Genomic DNA, 24,646 nt, shown 5'->3' with positions numbered 1-24,646 from the left:
TGTGGTTTAATATTTAAGGTTTAGGGTTTAAGGTTTAGGGTTTATGATGATTTGGGGTTGAGGGTTTATGTTTTGGGGTTTAGGGTGTAGGCTTTAGGGTTTGTGGTTTAGGGTTTATGGTTTAAGGTTTAGTGAGGTGGTCTAGGGTTTAGGATTTCGGGTTTAAGGTTTAGGGTTGAGGGTTTAGTGTTTTGGGTTTATGGTTTATGGTTTATGGTTTATGGTTTAGGGTTTATGGTTTAGGGTTGAGGGTTTATGGTTTAAGGTTTTGGCTTTAGGTTTGTGGTTTAGGGTTTAGGGTGTAGGTTTTAGGGTTTACCGTTTATGGTTTAGGTTGATGGTTTATGGTTTAGGATTTAGGCTTTGGGGTTTGTGGTTTAGGGTGTAGGGTTTAGGGCTTATGGTTTATGGGTTGAGGTTGAGGGTTTATGATTTAACGTTTCTAGATTAGGGTTTATGCTTTAGGGTTTGTGGTTTAGGTTTTACAGTTTAGGGTTTAGGGTTTAGGGTTTATAATTTGGGGTTGAATGCTTATGGTTTAGGGATTAGGCTTTAGGGATTGTGGTTTAGTGTTTAGAGTGTAGGGTTTACGGTTTATTATTTATGGTTTGGGGTTGAAGGTTTATGTCTTATGGTTTAGGGTTTATAGTTTAGGGTTTATGCTTTAGGGTTTGTGGTTTAGGGTTTAGGGTGTATCGTTTAAGGGTTATGGTGTATGATTTGGGGTTGAGGGCTTATGGTTTAGGGTTTATGGTTTAGGGTTTATGGTTTATGATGGCTTGGATTGATGGTTTATGGTTTAGGGTTTAGGCTTTAGGTTTGTGGTTTTGGGTTTAGGTTGTAGGGTTTGTGGTTTATGGTTTGGGGTTTAGGGTTTATGGTTTAGGCTCTAGGGTTTAGGGTTTGTGATTTAGTGTATATGGTTTAGGGTTTTGGGTTTATGGTCTGGGGTTGAGGGTTTATGGTTTAGGAATTAGGGTTTAGGTTTTAGGGTTTAGGGTTTATGGTGTATGATTTAGGGTTTAGGGTTTATGGTTTAGGATTTAGGGAGTATGATTATGGTTTAAGGTTTATGATTTGGGGTTTATGGTTTACGGTTTAGTGTGTAGGCTTTAGGGTTTGTAATTTAGAGTTTAGGATTCAGGGATTGTGGCTTAGGGTTTAGGGTCTATGGTTTATGGTTTGTAGTAGAGGGTTTATGGTTTATAGTTTAGTGTTTAGGCTTTAGTGTTTAGGCTTTAGTGTTTAGGGTTTAGGCTTTAGTGTTTAGGGTTTAGGGTTTAGGGGTTGTGATTTAGGGTTTATGTTTTAGAGTTTGTGGTTTAGGGTTTATAGTTTAGGGTTTAGGGTTTATTGTTTATGGTTTAGGGTCTAGGCATTTGGGTTTATGGTTTATGGTTTAGGGTTTATGGTTTAGGGTTTTTAATTTGGGGTAGGCTTATGGTTTAGGGTTTTGGCTTTAGGGATTGTGGTTTAGCGTTTATGGTGTAGGGTTTAGGGTATATGATTTAGGCTTTGTGGTTGAGGATTTACGGTTTAGCGTTTAGGATTTATAGTTTAGGGATTATGCTTTAGGGTTTGTGGTTTAGGGTTTAAGGTGTAGGGTTTAGGGGTTAGGGTTTATGATATGGGGTTGACGGCTTATGGTTTAGGGTTTTTGCTTTAGGGATTGTGGTTTAGTGTTTAGGGCGTAAGGTTTAGGGCTTATTATTTATGGTTTTGGGTTGAGGGTTTATAGTTTAGGGTTTGTGGTTTATGGGTTAGGGCTTAGGCTATAGGGTTTAGGGTTTATGCTTTAGGGTTGAGGATTTATTGTTTAGGGTCTAGGGTTTAGTGTTTGTGGTTTAGGATGTTGCGTTTTGAGTTGAGGGATTATGGTCTAGGGTTTAGGGTGTAGGGTTTTTGGTTTAGGGTTTAGGGTTTATGGTTTAGGGTTTATGGTTTATGGTTTGGGGTTTAGGGTTTATGGTTTAGCGTTTATGGTTTATAGTTTAGTGTTAGGGCTTTAGTGTTTGTGGTTTAGGGTTAAGGCTTTAGGGTTTAGTGTTTATGATTTAGGGTTTGGGGTTTAGGTGTTATGGTTTTGGTTTTAGGGTTTATGGTTTTGGGTTTAGTGCTTGGGCTTTAGGGTTTGTGGTTTAGGGTTTTGGGGTTTTGATTTAGGGTTTAGGCTTTAGAATTTGTGGTTTAGGGTTTATGATTTGGGGTTTAGGGTTTTGGCTTTATAGTTTAGTGTTGAGGGTTTAAAGTTTAGGGTTTGTGGTTGTGGTCTAGGGTTTAGGATTTGAGGTTTAGGGTTTAGGGTTTAGGGTTTAATGTTGAGGGTTTATGGTTTAGGGTTTATGGTTTAGGGTTTATGATTGTTTGGGGTTGAGGGTCTACGGTTTAAGGTTTTGGCTTTAGGTTTGTGGTTTAGGCTTTAGGGTGAAGGGTTTAGGGTTTAGTGTTTATGGTTTGGGATGATGGTTTATGGTTTATGGTTTAGGGTTTATGGGTTTGTGGGTTGGGGTTGATGGTTTATGGTTTAGGGTTTATAGTTTAAGGTTTATGGTTTATGATGGTTTGGGGTTTTTGGTTTATGGTTTAGGGTTTAGGCTTTAGGTTTGTGGTTTAGGGTTTAGGCTGTAGGGTTTATGGTTTATGGTTTAGGGTTGATGGTTTATGGTTTAGGCTCTAGAGTTTAGGGTTTGTGATTTAGGGTGTAGGGTTTATGGTTTGGGGTTCAGGGTTTATGGTTTAGGAATTAGGGTTTAGGTTTAGGGTTTAGTGTTTATGGTGTATGATTTAGGGTTTAGGGTTTATGGTTTAGGGTTTAGGGTTTATGAGTTAGGGTTTAGTGTGTATGATTATGGTTTAGGTTTTATGATTTGGGGTTGAGCGTTTATGGTTTAGGGTGTATGCTTTAGGGTTTGTGGTTTAGAGTTTAGGCTTTAGGGTTTAGGGTTTGTTGTATAGGGTATACGGTTTAGGCCTTATGGTTTATAGTTTAGTGTTTAGGCTTTAGTGTTTATGGTTTAGGCTTTAGGGTTTAGGGTTTATAGTTTAGTGTTGGGCTTTAGGGTTTGTGGTTTAGGGTTTTTGGTTTAGGGTTTAGGGTTTATGGTTTATAGTTTAGGATTTGAGGTTTAGTGTTTATGATTTAGGGTTGATGGTTTATGGTTTAGGGTTTATGGTTTAGGGTTTCGGCATTAGGGTTTGTGGTTTAAGGTTTAAGATTTAGGGTTTAGGGTTTAGGGTTTAGGGTTTATGATGATTTGGGATTGAGGGTTTATGTTTTGGGGTTTAGGGTGTAGACTTTAGGGTTTGTGGTTTATGGTATATGGTTTAAGGTTTGGTGAGGTGGTCTAGGGTTTAGGATTTCTGGTTTAAGGTTTATGGTTGAGGGTTTAGGGTTTAGGGTTTATGGTTTATGGTTATGGTTTATGGTTTAGGGTTTAGGGTTTAGGGCTTAGGGTTTATGGTTTAAGGTTTTGGCTTTAGGTTTGTGGTTTAGGGTTTATGGTGTAGGTTTAGGGTTTACTGTTTATGGTTTAGGTTGATGGTTATGGTTTAGGGTTTAGGGTTTGGGGTTTGTGGTTTAGGGTGTAGCGTTTAGGGCTTATGGTTTATGGGTTGGGGTTGAGGGTTTATGGTTTAACATTTCTAGTTTAGGGTTTATGCTTTAGGGTTTGTGGTTTAGGTTTTACAGTGTAAGGTTTAGGGTTTAGGGTTTATAATTTTGGGTTGAACACTTATGGTTTAGGGATTAGGCTTTAGGGATTGTGGTTTAGTGTTTAGAGTATAGGGTTTAGGGTTTATTATTTATGGTTTGGGGTTGAAGGTTTATGGCTTAGGGTTTAGGGTTTATAGTTTAGGGTTTGTGGTCTAGTGTTTGTGGTTTAGGGTTTATGGTGTATGGTTTAGGGGTTAGGGTGTATGATTTGGGGTTGAGTTCTTATGGTTTAGGGTTTATGGTTTATGATAGTTTGGGATTGATGGTTTATGGTTTAGGGTTTAGGCTTTAGGTTTGTGGTTTAGGGTTTAGGTTGTAGGGTTTATGTTTTATGGTTTGGGGTTGAGGGTTTATGGTTTAGGCTCTAGGGTTTAGGGTTTGTGATTTAGTGTATATGGTTTAGGGTTTTAGATTTATGGTTTGGGGTTGAGGGTTTATGGTTTAGGAATTAGGGTTTAGGTTTTAGGGTTTAGGGTTTGTGGTGTATGATTTAGGGTTTAGGGTTTATGGTTTAGGATTTATGGTTTAGGATTTAGGGAGTATGATTATGGTTTAAGGTTTATGATTTGGGGTTTAGGGTTTATAATTTAGTGTGTAGGCTTTAGGGGGTATGATTTAGAGTTTAGGATTTAGGGTTTGTGGCTTAGGGTTTAGGGTCTATGGTTTATGGTTTGTGGTAGAGGGTTTTGGTTTATAGTTTAGTGTTTAGGCTTTAGTGTTTAGGGTTTAGGCTTTATGGTTTAGGGTTTAGGGTTTAGGGTTTAGTGTTTGGGCTTTAGGGTTTGTGGTTTAGGGTTTAGGGGTTGTAATTTAGGGTTTATGTTTTAGAGTTTGTGGTTTAGGGTTTATGGTTTAGGGTTTAGGGTATATTGTTTATGGTTTAGGATTTAGGCATTTGGGTTTGTGGTTTATGGTTTAGGGTTTCAGGTGTAGGGTTTAGGGTTTAGGGTTTTTAATTTGTGGTTGAAGGCTTATGGTTTAGGGTTTTGGCTTTAGGGATTATGGTTTAGTGTTTATGGTGTAGGGTTTAGGGTCTATGATTTATGCTTTGTGGTTGAGGATTTACGGTTTAGGGTTTAGGGTTTATAGTTTAGGGATTATGCTTTAGGGTTTGTGGTTTAGGGTTTAGTGTATAGGGTTTAGGGGTTAGGTTTTATGATATGGTGTTGACGGCTTATGGTTTAGGGTTTTGGTTTTACGGATTGTGGTTTAGTGTTTAGGGCGTAAGGTTTAGGGCTTATTATTTATGGTTTTGGGTTGAGGGTTTATAGTTTAGGGTTTGTGGTTTATGGTTTAGGGCTTAGGGTTTAGGGTTTAGGGTTTAGGCTTTAGGGTTGAGGGTTTATTGTTTAGGGTCTAGGGTTTAGTGTTTCTGGTTTATGATATAGCGTTTTGAGTTGAGGGTTTATGGTTTAGGGTTTAGGGTGTAGGGTTTTCGGTTTAGGGTTTAGGATTTAGGGTTTATGGTTTAGGGTTTAGGGTTAATGGTTTGGGGTTTAGGGTTTATGGCTTAGCATTTATGGTTTATAGTTTAGTGTTAGGGCTTTAGTGTTTGTGGTTTAGGATTAAGGCTTTAGGGTTAAGTGTTTAGGCTTTAGGGTTTGGGGTTTAGGTGTTATGGTTTCGGTTTTAGGGTTTATAGTTTAGGCTTTAGTGTTTGGGCTTTAAGGTTTGTGGTTTAGGGTTTTGAGGTTTTGATTTAGGGTTTAGGCTTTAGAGTTTGTGGTTTTGGGTTTAGGATTTGGGATTTAGGGTTTTGGGTTTATAGTTTAGTGTTGAGGGTTTATAGTTTAGGGTTTGGGGTTGTGGTCTAGGGTTTAGGATTTGGGATTTAGGGTTTAGGGTTTAGGGTTTAGGGTTTAATGTTGAGGGTTTAGGGTTTATGGTTTATAGTTTAGGGTTTATGATTATTTGGGGTTGAGGGTTTATGATTTAAGGTTTTGGCTTTAGGTTTGTGGTTTAGGCTTTAGGGTGTAGGGTTTAAGGTTTAGTGTTTATTGTTTGGGATGATGGTTTATGGTTTAGGGTTTAGGGTTTATGGGTTTATGGGTTGGGGTTGATGGTTTATGGTTTAGGGTTTATAGTTTAAGGTTTATGCTTTAGGGTTCGTGGTTTAGGTTTTACGGTGTATGGTTTAGGGTTTAGGGTTTATAATTTGGGGTTGATGGCTTATGGTTTAGGGTTTAGGCCTTAGGGACTGTGGTTTAGTGTTTAGAGTGTAGGGTTTAGGGTTTATTATTTATGGTTTGGGTTTAAAGGTTTATGGCTTAGGGTTTATGGTTTATAGTTTAGGGTTTCTGCGTTAGGGTTTGTGGTTTAGGGTTTAGGGTGTATGGTTTAGGGTTTAGGGATAATGGTTTGGGGTTTAGGGTTTATAGTTTAGTGTGTAGGCTTTAGGGTTTATGATTTAGAGTTTAGGATTTAGGGTTTGTGGCTTAGGGTTTAGGGTCTATGGTTTATGGTTTGTGGTAGAGGGTTTTGGTTTATAGTTTAGTGTTTAGGCTTTAGTGTTTAGGGTTTAGGCTTTAGGGTTTAGGGTTTAGGGTTTAGTGTTTGGGCTTTAGGGTTTGTGGTTTAGGGTTTAGAGGTTGTAATTTAGGGTTTATGTTTTAGAGTTTGTGGTTTAGGGTTTATGGTTTAGGGTTTAGGGTATATTGTTTATGGTTTAGGATTTAGGCATTTGGGTTTGTGGTTTATGGTTTAGGGTTTCGGGTGTAGGGTTTAGGGTTTAGGGTTTTTAATTTGGGGTTGAAGGCTTATGGTTTAGGGTTTTGGCTTTAGGGATTATGGTTTAGTGTTTATGGTGTAGGGTTTAGGGTCTATGATTTATGCTTTGTGGTTGAGGATTTACGGTTTAGGGTTTAGGGTTTATAGTTTAGGGATTATGCTTTAGGGTTTGTGGTTTAGGGTTTAGTGTATAGGGTTTATGGGTAAGGGTTTATGATATGGTGTTGACGGCTTATGGTTTAGGGTTTTGGTTTTAGGGATTGTGGTTTAGTGTTTAGGGCGTAAGGTTTAGGGCTTATTATTTATGGTTTTGGGTTGAGGGTTTATAGTTTAGGGTTTGTGGTTTATGGTTTAGGGCTTAGTGTTTAGGGTTTAGGGTTTATGCTTTAGGGTTGAGGGTTTATTGTTTAGGGTCTATGGTTTAGTGTTTCTGGTTTATGATGTAGCGTTTTGTGTTGAGGGTTTATGGTTTAGGGTTTAGGGTGTAGGGTTTTCGGTTTATGGTTTAGGATTTAGGGTTTATGGTTTAGGGTTTAGGGTTAATGGTTTGGGGTTTAGGGTTTATCGTTTAGCGTTTATGGTTTATAGTTTAGTGTTAGGGCTTTAGTGTTTGTGGTTTAGGGTTAAGGCTTTAGGGTTTAGTGTTTAGGCTTTAGGGTTTGGGGTTTAGATGTTATGGTTTCGGTTTTAGGGTTTATAGTTTAGGGTTTAGTGTTTGGGCTTTAAGGTTTGTGGTTTTGAGGTTTTGAGGTTTTGATTTAGGGTTTAGGCTTTAGAGTTTGTGGTTTTGGGTTTAGGATTTGGAATTTAGGGTTTTGGGTTTATAGTTTAGGGTTTGGGGTTGTGGTCTAGGGTTTAGGATTTGGGGTTTAGGGTTTAGGGTTTAGGGTTTAGGGTTTAATGTTGATGGTTTATGGTTTAGGGTTTATGGTTTAGGGTTTATGATTATTTGGGGTTGAGGGTTTATGATTTAAGGTTTTGGCTTTAGGTTTGTGGTTTAGGCTTTAGGGTGTAGGGTTTAGGGTTTAGTGTTTATTGTTTGGGATGATGGTTTATGGTTTAGGGTTTAGGGTTTATGGGTTTATGGGTTGGGGTTGATGGTTTAGGGTTTAGGGTTTATAGTTTAAGGTTTATGCTTTAGGGTTCGTGGTTTAGGTTTTACGGTGTATGGTTTAGGGTTTAGGGTTTATAATTTGGGGTTGATGGCTTATGGTTTAGGGTTTAGGCCTTAGGGACTGTGGTTTAGTGTTTAGAGTGTAGGGTTTAGGGTTTAGTATTTATGGTTTGGGTTTAAAGGTATATGGCTTAGGGTTTATGGTTTATAGTTTAGGGTTTCTGCTTTAGGGTTTGTGGTTTAGGGTTTAGGGTTTAGGGTGTATGGTTTAGGGGTTAGGGTGTATGAATTGGGTTTGAGGGCTTATGGTTTAGGGTTTATGCTTTAAGGTTTATGGTTTATTATGGTTTGGGGTTTATGGTTTATGATTTAGGGTTTATGCTTTAGGTTTGTAGTTTAGGGTTTATGTTGTAGGGTTTATGGTTTATGGTTTTGGGTTGAGGGTTTATGGTTTAGGCTCTAGGGTTTAGGATTTTGATTTAGGGTGTAGGGTTTGGGGTTTAGGGTTTATGGTTTGGGGTTCATGGTTTATGGTTTAGGAAGTAGGGTTTAGGTTTTAGAGTTTAAGTTTTACGGTTTAGGGTTTATGGTTAGGGTTTAGGGTTTAGGGTTTAGTGTTTAGGGTTTAGGGTTTATGGTTTAGTGTGTATGATTATGGTTTAGGGTTTATGATTTGGGGTTGAGGGTTTATGGTTTAGGGTGTAGGCTTTATGGTTTGTTGTTTAGAGTTTAGGCTTTAGGGTTTGTGGCTTAGGGTTTAGGGTCTATGATTTATGGTTTGTGGTAGAGGGTTTACGGTTTAGGGTTTATGGTTTATAGTTTAGTGTTTAGGCTTTAGTGTTTCCGGTTTAGGCTTTAGGGTTTATGGTTTATGGTTTAGTATTTGGGCTTTAGGGTTTGTAGTTTAGGGTTTATGGTTTAGGGTTTAGGGTTTGTGGTTTATGGTTTAGGATTTGAGGTTTAGGGTTTAGGGTTTAGTGTTTAGGGTTGATGGTTTATGGTTTAGGGTTTATGGTCTATGGTTTAGGCATTAAGGTTTGTGGTTTAGGGTTTAGGGTTTATGGTCTATGGTTTAGGCATTAAGGTTTAGGGTTTAGGGTTTATGCTGTAGTGTTTGTGGTTTAGGGTTTAGGGTGTAGGGTTTAGGGGTTAGGGTTTATGATATGGGGTTGACGGCTTATGATTTAGGGTTTTAGCTTTAGGGATTGTGGTTTAGTGTTTAGGGCGTAAGGTTTATGGCTTATTATTTATGGTTTTGGGTTGAAGGGTTTATAGTTTAGGGTTTGTGGTTTATGGTTTAGGGCTTAGGCTTTAGGGTTTAGGGTTTATGCTTTAGGGTTGAGGGTTTATTGTTTAGGGTCTAGGGTTTAGTGTTTGTGGTTTAGGATGTTGCGTTTTGAGTTGAGGGTTTATGGTCTAGGGTTTAGGGTGTAGGGTTTTTGGTTTAGGGTTTAGGGATTATGGTTTAGGGTTTAGGGTTTATGGTTTGGGATTTAGGGTTTATGGTTTAGCGTTTATGGTTTATAGTTTAGTGTTAGGGCTTTAGTGTTTGTGGTTTAGGGTTAAGGCTTTAGGGTTTAGTGTTTATGATTTAGGGTTTGGGGTTTAGGTGTTATGGTTTCGGTTTTAGGGTTTATGGTTTAGGATTTAGTGCTTGGGCTTTAGGGTTTGTGGTTTAGGGTTTTGGGGTTTTGATTTACGGTTTAGGCTTTAGAGTTTGTGGTTTTGGGTTTAGGATTTGGAGTTTAGGGTTTTGGCTTTATAGTTTAGTGTTGATGGTTTATAGTTTAGGGTTTGGGGTTGTGGTCTAGGGTTTAGGATTTGAGGTTTATGGTTTAGGGTTTAGGGTTTAATGTTGAGGGTTTATGGTTTATGGTTTAGGGTTTATGGTTTAGGGTTTATGATTGTTTGGGGTTGCGGGTTTATGGTTTAAGGTTTTGGCTTTAGGTTTGTTGTTTAGGCTTTAGGGTGTAGGGTTTAGGGTTTAGTGTTTATGGTTTGGGATGATGGTTTATGGTTTAGGGTTTAGGGTTTATGGGTTTGTGGGTTGGGGTTGATGGTTTATGGTTTAAGGTTTATAGTTTCAGGTTTATGCTTTAGGGTTTGTGGTTTAGGTTTTACGGTGTATGGTTTAGGGTTTAGTGTTTATAATTTGGGGTTGAGGGCTTATGGTTTAGGGTTTAGCCATTGGGGATTGTGGTTTAGTGTTTAGAGTGTAGGGTTTAGGGTTTATTATTTATGGTTTGGGGTTGAAGGTTTATGGCTTAGGGTTTAGGGTTTATAGTTTAGGGTTTATGCTTTAGGGTTTGTGGTGTAGGGTTTAGGGTGTATGGTTTAGGGCTTAGGGTGTATGATTTCGGTTTGAGGGCTTATGTTTTAGGGTTTATGGTTTAAGGTTTATGGTTTATGATTGTTTGGGGTTTATGGTTTATGGTTTAGGGTTTAGGCTTTAGGTTTGTGGTTTAGGGTTTAGGCTGTAGGGTTTATCGTTTATGGTTTAGGGTTGAGGGTTTATAGTTTAGGCTCTAGAGTTTAGGGTTTATGATTTAGGGTGTAGGGTTTATGGTTTGGGGTTCAGGGTTTATGGTTTAAGAATTAGGGTTTAGGTTTAGGGTTTAGTGTTTATGGTGTATGATTTAGGGTTTGGGGTTTATGGTTTAGGGTTTAGGGTTTTGGGTTTATGAGTTAGGGTTTAGTGTGTATGATTATGGTTTAGGTTTTATGATTTGGGGTTGAGCGTTTATGGTTTAGGGTGTATGCTTTAGGGTTTGTGGTTTAGAGTTTAGGCTTTAGGGTTTGTGGCTTAGGGTCTATGGTTTATGGTTTGTGGTAGAGGGTTTACGTTTTAGGGCTTATGGTTTATAGTTTAGTGTTTAGGCTTTAGTGTTTATGGTTTAGGGTTTGGGGTTTAGGGTTTATAGTTTAGTGTTGGGCTTTAGGGTTTATGGTTTAGGGTTTTTGGTTAGGGTTTAGGGTTTGTGGTTTATAGTTTAGGGTTTATGGTTTAGGGTTGATGGTTTATGGTTTAGGGTTCAGGCATTAGGGTTTGTGGTTTAAGGTTTAAGATTTAGGGTTTTTGGTTTAGGGTTTATGATGATTTGGAGTTGAGGGTTTATGTTTTGGAGTTTAAGGTGTAGGCTTTAGGGTTTGTGGTTTATGGTATATGGTTTAAGGTTTGGTGAGGTGATCTAGGGTTTAGGATTTCGGGTTTAAGGTTTAGGGTTTATGGTTTATGGTTATGGTTTATGGTTTAGGGTTTAGGGTTTAGGGTTTATGGTTTAAGGTTTTGGCTTTAGGTTTGTGGTTTAGGGTTTGATTTAGGGTTTATGGTTTAGCGTTTATGGTTTATAGTTTAGTGTTTAGGCTTTAGTGTTTAGGGTTTAGGTGTATGATTTAGGGTTTAGGGTTTATGGTTTGTGTAGGGTTTAGGGTTTAGGGTTTACGGTTTAAGGTTTTGGCTTTAGGTTTGTGGTTTAGGGTTTGATTTAGGGTTTATGGTTTAGCGTTTATGGTTTATAGTTTAGTGTTTAGGCTTTAGTGTTTAGGGTTTAGGTGTATGATTTAGGGTTTAGGGTTTATGGTTTGTGTAGGGTTTAGGGTTTAGGGTTTACGGTTTAAGGTTTTGGCTTTAGGTTTGTGGTTTAGGGTTTGATTTAGGGTTTATGGTTTAGCGTTTATGGTTTATAGTTTAGTGTTTAGGCTTTAGTGTTTAGGGTTTAGGTGTATGATTTAGGGTTTAGGGTTTATGGTTTAGGGTTTATGGTTTAGGATTTAGGGAGTATGATTATGGTTTAAGGTTTATGATTTGGGGTTTAGGGTTTATAGTTTAGTGTGTAGGCTTAAGGGTTTATGATTTAGAGTTTAGGATTTAGGGTTTAGGGTCTATGATTTATGGTTTGTGGTAGAGGGTTTATGGTTTATAGTTTAGTGTTTAGGCTTTAGTGTTTAGGGTTTAGGCTTTAGGGTTTAGGGTTTAGGGTTTAGTGTTTGGGCTTTAGGGTTTGTGGTTTAGGGTTTAGGGGTTGTAATTTTGGGTTTATGTTTTAGAATTTGTGGTTTAGGGTTTAGGGTTTATTGTTTATGGTTTAGGATTTAGGCATTTGGGTTTGTGGTTTATGGTTTAGGGTTTCGGGTGTAGGGTTTAGGGTTTATGGTTTTTAATCTGGGGTTGAAGGCTTATGGTTTAGGGTTTTGGCTTTAGGGATTGTGGTTTAGTGTTTATGGTGTAGGGTTTAGGGTCTATGATTTATGCTTTGTGGTTGAGGATTTACGGTTTAGGGTTTATAGTTTAGGGATTATGCTTTAGGGTTTGTGGTTTAGGGTTTAGGGTGTAGGGTTTAGGGGTTAGGGTTTATGATATGGGGTTGACGGCTTATGGTTTAGGGTTTTGGTTTTAGAGATTGTGGTTTAGTGTTTAGGGCGTAAGGTTTAGAGCTTATTATTTATGGTTTTGGGTTGAGGGTTTATAGTTTAGGGTTTGTGGTTTATGGGTTAGGGCTTAGGGTTTATGGTTTATGGTTTATGCTTTATGGTTGAGGGTTTATTATTTAGGGTTTAGGGTTTAGTGTTTCTGGTTTATGATGTAGCGTTTTGAGTTGAGGGTTTATGGTTTAGGGTTTAGGGTTTATGGTTTGGGGTTTAGGGTTTATGGTTTAGCGTTTATGGTTTATAATTTAGTGTTATGGCTTTAGTGTTTGTGGTTTAGGGTTAAGGCTTTAGGGTTTAGTGTGTAGGCTTTAGGGTTTGGGGTTTAGGTGTTATGGTTTCGGTTTTACGGTTTATAGTTTAGGGTTTAGTGTTTGGGCTTTAAGGTTTGTGGTTTAGGCTTTTGAGGTTTTGATTTAGGGTTTAGGCGTTAGAGTTTGTGGTTTTGGGTATAGAATTTGGGATTTTGGGTTTTGGGTTTATAGTTTAGTGTTGAGGGTTTATAGTTTAGGGTTTGGGGTTGGGTCTAGGGTTTAGGATTTGGGGTTTAGGGTTTAGGGTTTAGGGTTTAATATTTAGGGTTTATGGTTTAGGGTTTATGGTTTAGGGTTTATGTTTGTTTGGGGTTGAGGGTTTATGGTTTAAGGTTTTGGCTTTAGGTTTGTGGTTTAGGCTTTAGGGTGTAGGGTTTAGGGTTTAGTGTTTATGGTTTGGGATGATGGTTTATGGTTTAGGGTTTAGGGTTTATGGGTTTGTGGGTTGGGGTTGATGGTTTATGGCTTAGGGTTTATAGTTTAAGGTTTATGCTTTAGGGTTTGTGGTTTAGGTTTTATGGTGTATGGTTTAGGGTTTAGGGTTTATAATTTGGGGTTGAGGGCTTATGGTTTAGGGTTTAGGCATTAGGGATTGTGGTTTAGTGTTTAGAGTGTAGGGTTTAGGGTTTATTATTTATGGTTTGGGGTTGAATGTTTATGGCTTAGGGTTTATGGTTTATAGTTTAGAGTTTATGCTTTAGGGTTTGTGGTGTAGGGTTTAGGGTGTATGGTTTAGGGGTTAGGGTGTATGATTTCGGTTTGAGGGCTTATGTTTTAGGGTTTATGGTTTAAGGTTTATGGTTTATGATGGTTTGGGGTTTATGGTTTATGGTTTAGGCTTTAGGCTTTAGGTTTGTGGTTTAGGGTTTAGGCTGTAGGGTTTATGGTTTATGGTTTAGGGTTGAGGGTTTATGGTTTAGGCTCTAGGGTTTAGGGTTTGTGATTTAGTGTGTAGGGTTTATGGTTTGGGGTTCAGGGTTTATGGTTTAAGAATTAGGGTTTATGTTTAGGGTTTAGTGTTTATGGTGTATGATTTAGGGTTTAGGGTTTATGGTTTAGGGTTTAGGGTTTAGGGTTTATGAGGTAGGGTTTAGTGTGTAGGATTATGGTTTAGGTTTTATGATTTGGGATTGAGCGTTTACGGTTTAGGGTGTATGCTTTAGGGTTTGTGGTTTAGAGTTTAGGCTTTAGGTTTTGTGGCTTAGGGTTTAGGGTCTATGGTTTATGGTTTGTGGTAGAGGGTTTACGGTTTAGGGCTTATGGTTTATAGTTTAGTGTTTAGGCTTTAGTGTTTATGGTTTAGGCTTTAGGGTTTAGGGTTTATAGTTTAGTGTTGGGCTTTTGGGTTTGTGGTTTAGGGTTTTTGGTTTAGGGTTTAGGGTTTGTGGTTTATAGTTTAGGATTTGAGGTTTAGGGTTGATGGTTTAGGGTTTAGGGTTTATGGTTTAAGGTTTAGGCATTAGGGTTTATGGTTTAAGGTTTAAGATTTAGGGTTTATGGTTTAGGGTATACGATGATTTGGGGTTGAGGGTTTATGTTTTGGGGTTTAGGGTGTAGGCTTTAGGGTTTGTGGTTTATGGTATATGGTTTAAGGTTTGGTGAGGTGGTCTAGGGTTTAGGATTTCGGGTTTAAGGTTTAGGGTTGAGGGTTTAGGGTTTAGGGTTTATAGTTTATGGTTATGGTTTATGGTTTAGGGTTTAAGGTTTAGGGTTTATGGTTTAAGGTTTTGGCTTTAGGTTTGTGGTTTAGGGTTTAGGGTGTAGGTTTTAGGGTTTACCGTTTATGGTTTAGGTTGATGGTTTATGGTTTAGGGTTTAGGCTTTGGGGTTTGTGGTTTAGGGTGTAGCATTTAGGGCTTATGGTTTATGGGTTAGGGTTGAGGGTTTATGGTTTAACATTTCTAGTTTAGGGTTTATGCTTTAGGGTTTGTGGTTTAGGTTTTACAGTGTAGGGTTTAGGGTTTAGGGTTTATAATTTTGGGTTGAACGCTTATGGTTTAGGGATTAGGCTTTAGGGATTGTGGTTTAGTGTTTAGAGTGTAGGGTTTAGGGTTTATTATTTATGGTTTGGGGTTGAAGGTTTATGGCTTAGGGTTTAGGGTTTATAGTTTAGGGTTTATGCTCTAGTGTTTGTGGTTTAGGGTTTAGGGTGTATGGTTTAGGGGTTAGGGTGTATGATTTGGGGTTGAGTTCTTATAGTTTAGGGTTTACGGTTTATGATGGTTTGGGATTGATGGTTTATGGTTTGGGGTTGAGGGTTTATGGTTTAGGCTCTAGGGTTTAGGGTTTGTGGTATAGTGTATATGGTTTAGGGTTTTAGATTTATGGTTTGGGGTTGAGGGTTTATGGTATAGGGTTGAGGGTTTATAGTTTAGGCTCTAGAGTTTAGGGTTTATGATTTAGGGTGTAGGGTTTATGGTTTGGGGTTCAGGGTTTATGGTTTAAGAATTAGGGTTTAGGTTTAGGGTTTAGTGTTTATGGTGTATGATTTAGGGTTTGGGGTTTATGGTTTAGGGTTTAGGGTTTAGGGTTTATGAGTTAGGGTTTAGTGTGTATGATTATGGTTTAGGTTTTATGATTTGGGGTTGAGCATTTATGGTTTAGGGTGTATGCTTTAGGGTTTGTGGTTTTGAGTTTAGGCTTTAGGGTTTGTGGCTTAGGGTTTAGGGTCTATGGTTTATGGTTTGTGGTAGAGGGTTTACGGTTTAGGGCTTATGGTTTATAGTTTAGTGTTTAGGCTTTAGTGTTTATGGTTTATGGTTTAGGGTTTAGGGTTTATAGTTTAGTGTTGGGCTTTAGGGTTTATGGTTTAGGGTTTTTGGTTTAGGGTTTAGGGTTTGTGGTTTATAGTTTAGAGTTTATGGTTTAGGGTTGATGGTTTATGGTTTAGGGTTTAGGTATTAGGGTTTGTGGTTTAAGGTTTAAGATTTAGGGTTTTTGGTTTAGGGTTTATGATGATTTGGAGTTGAGGGTTTATGTTTTGGAGTTTAGGGTGTAGGCTTTAGGGTTTGTGGTTTATGGTATATGGTTTAAGGTTTGGTGAGGTGATCTAGGGTTTAGGATTTCGGGTTTAAGGTTTAGGGTTTATGGTTTATGGTTATGGTTTAGGGTTTAGGGTTTAGGGTTTAGGGTTTATGGTTTAAGGTTTTGGCTTTAGGTTTGTGGTTTAGGGTTTAGGGTGTAGGTTTTAGGGTTTACCGTTTATGGTTTAGGTTGATGGTTTATGGTTTAGGGGTTAGGCTTTAGGTTTGTGGCTTAGGGTTTAGGTTGTAGGATTTATGGATTATGGTTTGGGGTTGAGGGTTTATTAAGGTTTAAGATTTAGGGTTTATGGTTTAGGATTTAGGGAGTATGATTATGGTTTAAGGTTTATGGTTTATGATGGTTTGGGGTTGATGGGTTATGGTTTAGGGGTTAGGCTTTAGGTTTGTGGCTTAGGGTTTAGGTTGTAGGATTTATGGATTATGGTTTGGGGTTGAGGGTTTATTAAGGTTTAAGATTTAGGGTTTATGGTTTAGGATTTAGGGAGTATGATTATGGTTTAAGGTTTATGGTTTATGATGGTTTGGGGTTGATGGGTTATGGTTTAGGGGTTAGGCTTTAGGTTTGTGGCTTAGGGTTTAGGTTGTAGGATTTATGGATTATGGTTTGGGGTTGAGGGTTTATTAAGGTTTAAGATTTAGGGTTTATGGTTTAGGATTTAGGGAGTATGATTATGGTTTAAGGTTTATGATTTGGGGTTTAGGGTTTATAGTTTAGTGTGTAGGCTTAAGGGTTTATGATTTAGAGTTTAGGATTTAGGGTTTGTGGCTTAGAGTTTAGGGTCTATGATTTATGGTTTGTGGTAGAGGGTTTATGGTTTATAGTTTAGTGTTTAGGCTTTAGTGTTTAGGGTTTAGGCTTTAAGGTTTAGGGTTTAGGGTTTAGGGTTTGGGCTTTAGGGTTTGTGGTTTAGGTTTTAGGGGTTGTAATTTTGGGTTTATGTTTTAGAATTTGTGGTTTAGGGTTTATGGTTTAGGGTTTAGGGTTTATTGTTTATGGTTTAGGATTTAGGCATTTGGGTTTGTGGTTTATGGTTTAGGGTTTCGGGTGTAGGGTTTAGGGTTTAGGGTTTTTAATTTGGGGTTGAAGGCTTATGGTTTAGGGTTTTGGCTTTAGGGATTGTGGTTTAGTGTTTATGGTGTAGGGTTTAGGGTCTATGATTTATGCTTTGTGGTTGAGGATTTACGGTTTAGGGGTTATGGTTTAGGGATTATGCTTTAGGGTTTGTGGTTTAGGGTTTAGGGTGTAGGGTTTAGGGGTTAGGGTTTATGATATGGGGTTGACGGCTTATGGTTTAGGGTTTTGGTTTTAGGGATTGTGGTTTAGTGTTTAGGGCGTAAGGTTTAGGGCTTATTATTTATGGTTTTGGGTTGAGGGTTTATAGTTTAGGGTTTGTGGTTTATGGGTTAGGGCTTAGGGTTTAGGGTTTATGCTTTATGCTTTATGGTTGAGGGTTTATTGTTTAGGGTCTAGGGTTTAGTGTTTCTGGTTTATGATGTAGCGTTTTGAGTTGAGGGTTTATGGTTTAGGGTTTAGGGTTTATAGTTTGGGGTTTAGGGTTTATGGTTTAGCGTTTATGGTTTATAATATAGTGTTAGGGCTTTAGTGTTTGTGGTTTAGGGTTAAGGCTTTAGGGTTTAGTGTTTAGGCTTTAGGGTTTGGGGTTTAGGTGTTATGGTTTCGGTTTTAGGGTTTATAGTTTAGGGTTTAGTGTTTGGGTTTAAAGTTTTGTGGTTTAGGGTTTTGAGGTTTTGATTTAGGGTTTTGGCTTTAGAGTTTGTGGTTTTGGGTTTAGAATTTGGGATTTTGGGTTTTGGGTTTATGGTTTAGTGTTGAGGGTTTATAGTTTAGGGTTTGGGGTTGGGTCTAGGGTTTAGGATTTGGGGTTTAGGGTTTAGGGTTTAGGGTTTAATATTTAGGGTTTATGGTTTAGGGTTTATGTTTGTTTGGGGTTGAGGGTTTATGGTTTAAGGTTTTGGCTTTAGGTTTGTGGTTTAGGCTTTAGGGTGTAGGGTTTAGGGTTTAGTGTTTATGGTTTGGGATGATGGTTTATGGATTAGGGTTTAGGGTTTATGGGTTTGTGGGTTGGGGTTGATGGTTTATGGTTTAGGGTTTATAGATTAAGGTTTATGCTTTAGGGTTTGTGGTTTAGGTTTTATGGTGTATGGTTTAGGGTTTAGGGTTTATAATTTGGGGTTGAGGGCTTATGGTTTAGGGTTTAGGCATTAGGGATTGTGGTTTAGTGTTTAGAGTGTAGGGTTTAGGGTTTATTATTTATGGTTTGGGGTTGAATGTTTATGGCTTAGGGTTTATGGTTTAGGGTTTAGGCATTAGGGATTGTGGTTTAGTGTTTAGAGTGTAGGGTTTAGGGTTTATTATTTATGGTTTGGGGTTGAATGTTTATGGCTTAGGGTTTATGGTTTATAGTTTATGGTTTATGCTTTAGGGTTTGTAGTGTAGGGTTTAGGGTGTATGGTTTAGGGGTTAGGGTGTATGATTTCGGTTTGAGGGCTTATGTTTTAGGGTTTATGGTTTAAGGTTTATGGTTTATGATGGTTTGGGGTTTATGGTTTATGGTTTAGGGTTTAGGCTTTAGGTTTGTGGTTTAGGGTTTAGGCTGTAGGGTTTATGGTTTATGGTTTAGGGTTGAGGGTTTATGGTTTAGGCTCTAGAGTTTAGGGTTTGTGATTTAGTGTGTAGGGTTTATGGTTTGGGGTTCAGGGTTTATGGTTTACGAATTAGGGTTTATGTTTAGGGTTTAGTGTTTATGGTGTATGATTTAGGGTTTAGGGTTTATGGTTTAGGGTTTAGGGTTTAGGGTTTATGAGTTAGGGTTTAGTGTGTAGGATTATGGTTTAGGTTTTATGATTTGGGATTGAGCGTTTACGGTTTAGGGTGTATGCTTTAGGGTTTGTGGTTTAGAGTTTAGGCTTTAGGTTTTGTGGCTTAGGGTTTAGGGTTTATGGTTTATGGTTTGTGGTAGAGGGTTTACGGTTTAGGGCGGTGTATGATTTCGGTTTGAGGGCTTATGTTTTAGGGTTTATGGTTTATTATGGTTTGGGGTTCAGGGTTTATGGTTTACGAATTAGGGTTTTAGGGTTTAGGCATTAGGGATTGTGGTTTAGTGTTTAGAGTGTAGGGTTTAGGGTTTATTATTTATGGTTTGGGTTTAAAGCTTTATTAGGCATTAGGGTTTATGGTTTAAGGTTTAAGATTTAGGGTTTATGGTTTAGGGTATATGATGATTTGGGGTTGAGGGTTTATGTTTTGGGGTTTAGGATGTAGGCTTTAGGGTTTGTGGTTTATGGTATATGGTTTAAGGTTTGGTGAGGTGGTCTAGGGTTTAGGATTTCGGGTTTAAGGTTTAGGGTTTAGGGTTTAAGGTTTATAGTTTATGGTTATGGTATATGGTTTAGGGTTTAGGGATTAGGGTTTATGGTTTAAGGTTTTGGCTTTAGGTTTGTGGTTTAGGGTTTAGGGTGTAGGTTTTAGGGTTTACCGTTTATGGTTTAGGTTGATGGTTTATGGTTTAGGGTTTAGGCTTTGGGGTTTGTGGTTTAGGGTGTAGCATTTAGGGCTTATGGTTTATGGGTTGGGGTTGAGGGTTTATGGTTTAACATTTCTAGTTTAGGGTTTATGCTTTAGGGTTTGTGGTTTAGGTTTTACAGTGTAGGGTTTAGGGTTTAGGGTTTATAATTTTGGGTTGAACGCTTATGGTTTAGGGATTAGGCTTTAGGGATTGTGGTTTAGTGTTTAGAGTGTAGGGTTTAGGGTTTATTATTTATGGTTTGGGGTTGAAGGTTTATGGCTTAGGGTTTAGGGTTTATAGTTTAGGGTTTATGCTCTAGTGTTTGTGGTTTATGGTTTAGGGTGTATGGTTTAGGGGTTAGGGTGTATGATTTGGGGTTGAGTTCTTATAGTTTAGGCTTTACGGTTTATGATGGTTTGGGATTGATGGTTTATGGTTTGGGGTTGAGGGTTTATGGTTTAGGCTCTAGGGTTTAGGGTTTGTGGTATAGTGTATATGGTTTAGGGTTTTAGATTTATGGTTTGGGGTTGAGGGTTTATGGTTTAGGAATTAGGGTTTAGGTTTTAGGGTTTAGGTTTTGTGGTGTATGATTTAGGGTTTAGGGTTTATGGTTTAGGGTTTATGGTTTAGGATTCAGGGAGTATGATTATGGTTTAAGGTTTATGATTTGGGGTTTAGGGTTTATAGTTTAGTGTGTAGGCTTTAGGGTTTATGATTTAGAGTTTAGGATTTAGGGTTTGTGGCTTAGGGTTTAGGGTCTATGGTTTATGGTTTGTGGTAGAGGGTTTATGGTTTATAGTTTAGTGTTTAGGCTTTAGTGTTTAGGGTTTAGGCTTTAGGGTTTAGGGTTTAGGGTTTGGGCTTTAGGGTTTGTGGTTTAGGGTTTAGGGGTTGTAATTTAGGGTTTTTGTTTTAGAGTTTGTGGTTTATGGTTTATGGTTTAGGGTTTAGTGTTTATTGTTTATGGTTTAGGATTTAGGCATTTGAGTTTGTGGTTTTGGGTTTAGAATTTGGGATTTTGGGTTTTGGGTTTATAGTTTAGTGTTGAGTGTTTATAGTTTAGGGTTTGGGGTTGGGTCTAGGGTTTAGGATTTGGGGTTTAGGGTTTAGGGTTTAGGGTTTAATATTTAGGGTTTATGGTTTAGGGTTTATGGTTTAGGGTTTATGTTTGTTTGGGGTTGAGGGTTTATGGTTTAAGGTTTTGGCTTTAGGTTTGTGGTTTAGGCTTTAGGTTTGTGGTTTAGGGTTTAGTGTTTATGGTTTGGGATGATGGTTTATGGTTTAGGGTTTAGGGTTTATGGGTTTGTGGGTTGGGGTTGATGGTTTATGGTTTAGGGTTTATAGTTTAAGGTTTATGCTTTAGGGTTTGTGGTTTAGGTTTTATGGTGTATGGTTTAGGGTTTAGGGTTTATAATTTGGGGTTGAGGGCTTATGGTTTAGGGTTTAGGCATTAGGGATTGTGGTTTAGTGTTTAGAGTGTAGGGTTTAGGGTTTATTATTTATGGTTTGGGGTTGAATGTTTATGGCTTAGGGTTTATGGTTTATAGTTTAGGGTTTATGCTTTAGGGTTTGTAGTGTAGGGTTTAGGGTGTATGGTTTAGGGGTTAGGGTGTATGATTTCGGTTTGAGGGCTTATGTTTTAGGGTTTATGGTTTAAGGTTTATGGTTTATGATGGTTTGGGGTTTATGGTTTATGGTTTAGGGTTTAGGCTTTAGGTTTGTGTTTTAGGGTTTAGGCTGTAGGGTTTATGGTTAATGGTTTAGGGTTGAGGGTTTATGGTTTAGGCTCTAGAGTTTAGGGTTTGTGATTTAGTGTGTAGGGTTTATGGTTTGGGGTTCAGGGTTTATGGTTTAAGAATTAGGGTTTATGTTTAGGGTTTAGTGTTTATGGTGTATGATTTAGGGTTTAGGGTTTATGGTTTAGGGTTTAGGGTTTAGGTTTTATGATTTGGGATTGAGCGTTTACGGTTTAGGGTGTATGCTTTAGGGTTTGTGGTTTAGAGTTTAGGCTTTAGGTTTTGTGGCTTAGGGTTTAGGGTTTATGGTTTATGGTTTGTGGTAGAGGGTTTACGGTTTAGGGCTTATGGTTTATAGTTTAGTGTTTAGGCTTTAGTGTTTATTGTTTAGGCTTTAGGGTTTAGGGTTTAGAGTTTAGTGTTGGGCTTTTGGGTTTGTGGTTTAGGGTTTTTGGTTTAGGGTTTATAGTTTAGGATTTGAGGTTTAGGGTTTATGGTTTAGGGTTGATGGTTTATGGTTTAGGGTTTATGGTTTAAGGTTTAGGCATTAGGGTTTATGGTTTAAGGTTTAAGATTTAGGGTTTATGGTTTAGGGTATATGATGATTTGGGGTTGAGGATTTATGTTTTGGGGTTTAGGATGTAGGCTTTAGGGTTTGTGGTTTATGGTATATGGTTTAAGGTTTGGTGAGGTGGTCTAGGGTTTAGGATTTCGGGTTTAAGGTTTAGGGTTGAGGGTTTAGGGTTTAGGGTTTATAGTTTATGGTTATGGTTTATGGTTTAGGGTTTAGGGTTTAGGGTTTATGGTTTAAGGTTTTGGCTTTAGGTTTGTGGTTTAGGGTTTAGGGTGTAGGTTTTAGGGTTTACCGTTTATGGTTTAGGTTGATGGTTTATGGTTTAGGGTTTAGGCTTTGGGGTTTGTGGTTTAGGGTGTAGCATTTAGGGCTTATGGTTTGTATGATTTGGGGTTGAGTTCTTATAGTTTAGGGTTTACGGTTTATGATGGTTTGGGATTGATGGTTTATGGTTTGGGGTTGAGGGTTTATGGTTTAGGCTCTAGGGTTTAGGTTTTGTGGTATAGTGTATATGGTTTAGGGTTTTAGATTTATGGTTTGGGGTTGAGGGTTTATGGTTTAGGAATTAGGGTTTAGGTTTTAGGGTTTAGGTTTTGTGGTGTATGATTTAGGGTTTAGGGTTTATGGTTTAGGGTTTATGGTTTAGGATTTAGGGAGTATGATTATGGTTTAAGGTTTATGATTTGGGGTTTAGGGTTTATAGTTTAGTGTGTAGGCTTTAGGGTTTATGATTTAGAGTTTAGGATTTAGGGTCTATGGTTTATGGTTTGTGGTAGAGGGTTTATGGTTTATAGTTTAGTGTTTAGGCTTTAGTGTTTAGGGTTTAGGCTTTAGGGTTTAGGGTTTAGGGTTTGGGCTTTAGGGTTTGTGGTTTAGGGTTTAGGGGTTGTAATTTAGGGTTTTTGTTTTAGAGTTTGTGGTTTATGGTTTATGGTTTAGGGTTTAGTGTTTATTGTTTATGGTTTAGGATTTAGGCATTTGAGTTTGTGGTTTATGGTTTAGGGTTTCGGATGTAGGGTTTAGGGTTTAGGGTTTTTAATTTGGAGTTGAAGGCTTATGGTTTAGGGTTTTGGCTTTAGGGATTGTGGTTTAGTGTTTATGGTGTAGGGTTTAGGGTCTATGATTTATGCTTTATGGTTGAGGATTTACGGTTTAGGGTTTAGGGTTTATAGTATAGGGATTATGCTTTAGGGTTTGTGGTTTAGGGTTTAGAGTGTAGGGTTTAGGGGTTAGGGTTTATGATATGGGGTTGACGGCTTATGGTTTAGGGTTTTGGTTTTAGGGATTGTGGTTTAGTGTTTACGGCGTAAGGTTTAGGGCTTATTATTTATGGTTTTGGGTTGAGGGTTTATAGTTTAGGGTTTGTGGTTTATGGTTTAGGGCTTATGGTTTAGGGTTTAGGGTTTATGCTTTAGGGTTGAGGGTTTATTGTTTAGGGTCTAGGGTTTAGTGTTTCTGGTTTATGATGTAGCGTTTTGAGTTGAGAGTTTATGGTTTAGGGTTTAGGGTTTATGGTGTTGGGTTTAGGGTTTATGGTTTAGCGTTTATGGTTTTTAGTTTAGTGTTAGGGCTTTAGTGTTTGTGGTTTAGGGTTAAGGCTTTAGGGTTTAGTGTTTAGGCTTTAGGGTTTGGGGTTTAGGTGTTATGGTTTCGGTTTTAGAGTTTATAGTTTAGGGTTTAGTGTTTGGGCTTTAAGGTTTGTGGTTTAGGGTTTTGATGTTTTGATTTAGGGTTTAGGCTTTAGAGTTTGTGGTTTTGGGTTTAGGATTTGGGATTTATGGTTTTGGGTTTATAGTTTAGTGTTGAGGGTTTATAGTTTAGGGTTTGGGGTTGTGGTCTAGGGTTTAGGATTTGGGGTTTAGGGTTTAGGGTTTAGGGTTTAATGTTGAGGGTTTATGGTTTAGGGTTTATGATTGTTTGGGGTTGAGGGTTTTTGGTTTAAAGTTTTGGCTTTAGGTTTGTGGTTTAGGCTTTAGGGTGTAGGGTTTAGGGTTTAGTGTTTATTGTTTGGGATGATGGTTTATAGTTTAGGGTTTAGGGTTTATGGGCTTATGGGTTGGGGTTGATGGTTTATGGTTTAGGGTTTATAGTTTAAGGTTTATGCTTTAGGGTTCGTGGTTTAGGTTTTACGGTGTATGGTTTAGGGTTTAGTGTTTATAATTTGGGGTTGATGGCTTATGGTTTAGGGTTTAGGCCTTAGGGACTGTGGTTTAGTGTTTAGAGTGTAGGGTTTAGGGTTTATTATTTATGGTTTGGGTTTAAAGCTTTATGGCTTAGGGTTTAGGGTTTATAGTTTAGGGTTTCTGCTTTAGGGTTTGTGGTTTAGGGTTTAGGGTGTATGGTTTAGGGGTTAGGGTGTATGATTTGGGTTTGAGGGCTTATGGTTTAGGGTTTATGCTTTAAGGTTTATGGGTTATTATGGTTTGGGGTTTATGGTTTATGATTTAGGGTTTATGCTTTAGGTTTGTAGTTTAGGGTTTATGTTGTAGGGTTTATGGTTTATGGTTTTGGGTTGAGGGTTTATGGTTTAGGCTCTAGGGTTTAGGATTTTGATTTAGGGTGTAGGGTTTACGGTTAGGGTTTATGGTTTGGGGTTCAGGGTTTATGGTTTAGGAAGTAGGGTTTAGGTTTTAGGGTTTAGGTTTTATGGTGTATGATTTACGGTTTAGGGTTTATGGTTTAGGGTTTAGGGTTTAGGGTTTATGATATAGGGTTTAGGGTTTAGGGTTTAGGGTTTAGTGTGTATGATTATGGTTTAGGGTTTATGATTTGGGGTTGATGGTTTATGGTTTAGGGTGTAGGCTTTAGGGTTTGTGGTTTAGAGTTTAGGCTTTAGGGTTTGTGGCTTAGGGTTTAGGGTCTATGATTTATGGTTTGTGGTAGTGGGTTTACGGTTTAGGGTTTATGGTTTATAGTTTAGTGTTTAGGCTTTAGTGTTTCCGGTTTAGGCTTTAAGGTTTAGGGTTTATGGTTTAGTATTTGGGCTTTAGGGTTTGTAGTTTAGGGTTTATGGTTTAGGGTTTAGGGTTTGTGGTTTATGGTTTAGGATTTGAGGTTTAGGGTTGATGGTTTATGGTTTAGGGTTTATGGTCTATGGTTTAGACATTAAGGTTTGTGGTTTAGGGTTTCGGGATTAGGGTTTATGATGGTTTGGGATTGAGGGTTTATGTTATGGGGTTTATGGTGTAGGCTTTAGGGTTTATGGTTTAGGGTTTACGATTTAGGGTTTGGGTTGTAGTCTAGGGTTTAGGATTTGGGGTTTAAGGTTTAGGGTTTAGGCTTTAGGGTTTAGGGTTTGTAGTTTATGGTTTATGCTTTAGGGTGTAGGGTTTAGGATTTGTGAATTATGGTTTATTGTTGAGGGTTTATGGTTTAGGGTTTAGGCCTTAGGGTTTGTAGTTTAGGGTTTAGGGTTTAGGGTTAGGGTCTAGCGTTTATGGTTTGTGGTTTATGCTGTAGGGTTTAGGGTTTAG

This window comes from Arachis ipaensis, chromosome B09, assembly GCF_000816755.2.
Source record: "Arachis ipaensis cultivar K30076 chromosome B09, Araip1.1, whole genome shotgun sequence".
Lineage (NCBI taxonomy): Eukaryota > Viridiplantae > Streptophyta > Magnoliopsida > Fabales > Fabaceae > Arachis > Arachis ipaensis.
Note: the sequence above shows the minus strand (reverse complement) of the source record.